Genomic DNA, 1572 nt, shown 5'->3' with positions numbered 1-1572 from the left:
TTGGGCACATCCTTTCCCAATTAAAAATTTGTTGCATTCAAGGAAAAAATAATTTAGGGCTCATTAGAGTTTTGTGTTTTAATCAGCTAATAGAATGTGGTAGATAATGGAGGGAGAAGGCAGAACTGGGCTGGAAGACTGGAAAATTGATTCTCTTCCCAGTTCTGACATTTACTAGCCATGTGACCTTTGGCAAATTGCTTCATGTATTTAGGCTTTTGTTCCCTTGTTCGTAACAAGAAGGTTATCAAACTTGATGGTTTCTAAAAGTCCTTCCAACTCAGACATTCTCCGGTGTCTGATTGCACTTCCTTCCCACCTAACAAGAAGGCTTAGACAAATGGAATTGGCTCACCTTGTAGAAATGGGCATTTAATTGTTGGATGAATAGATGGAGGGATTAACGAATGAGTTGCATCCAATGACACATATTTCTGGACATCTCCAGTGAAAGGGTTGCCATCCCAATGTGAGGAGACCTAAGCAGGTGATGAAAGTAAATCATAAAGTTAAAGCAATGGGGACATGGTTATATGAACAGTAGATCCAGATCCACCTTTGACCTTCACTGATGTTAAATCCTAGAATTCGTGAATATTAGACTCTCAGAACTCAAAGGCTTAGCATGTCAAATCAACCCATTTGACAGGTGGGGAAACTAAGGCTAGGCAAAGTGACTTGCCTGCAGTCCCAGAGCTTGCTAGCAACAGAAAGTCTGAACCAGCCCTTCTGCCTCTCCCTCCTGTGCTTTTTCTCTGCACTGTGCTGTATCACATCTCCCAGAAGTGCAGATAAAAATGGAGCTGAAGCTTTAGGCAAAAGCCCAGAGCTGATGACCCAGTGTTACATGAATGGCAAACTATTACCAAAGCAAAGGACTTCCCCAAAGATTCAAGATAAACTCTATACCTTGTATCCTAACCTGTGCTCTGGAACCACCCTCCCCCTAACAACTGCAGCTGAAAAGCAGCATGAAACTGTGGGCTCTGAAAAATGCACATCCCATAAGAGAAGATGATTAGGAGCAAGGACAGAAACAGCTAATTTTAGGGATTTTCTGGGAATAATTCCAAAGAGAGTTGGGCTTACTGAGAACACTCATGGGCAGTGGCAAAAGTTAGAACCTCCTCCTCTCCCCAGAACCATGAAAAAACCCCTTCCCATCTGGCCAGGAGCTTTGCCAACTAATTTCCTTCTAAGGCATTCAAACTCTCTGGACCTTGATTTCTCTTCTTTAAAATAGAGAAGAAGAAAGCCTGTGATAATCAAGTGAGGCTCATGCATATCCAAGCACCATATTCATCCATTCAAGACTGTCTTCACTTCAAGTCATCATTGCTTAAGAGTCTTGTCATGGTTCCCTGTGTTCATTCTTACCCCTGAAACATTGCTTCTTTTGTTCTCTTGCCTAATGTGAAGAGTTCCTTGATCACTCAAGGCCCCAAGGAGGGCTTTCCTCCTGCTTTCTTCATTAGTGATCTATAATACTCACTTGGCACCATGCCTGATGCCTACAATCACAAGTTACTGTTATTTCAGGAAAAGATCTCTTTCTAGCTAGGCAGAATAATA

This window comes from Cervus canadensis, chromosome 11, assembly GCF_019320065.1.
Source record: "Cervus canadensis isolate Bull #8, Minnesota chromosome 11, ASM1932006v1, whole genome shotgun sequence".
In the NCBI taxonomy this organism is placed as follows: Eukaryota; Metazoa; Chordata; class Mammalia; order Artiodactyla; family Cervidae; genus Cervus; species Cervus canadensis.
The sequence above is the reverse complement of the archived record's forward strand: the minus strand, read 5'-3'. Positions refer to the sequence as shown.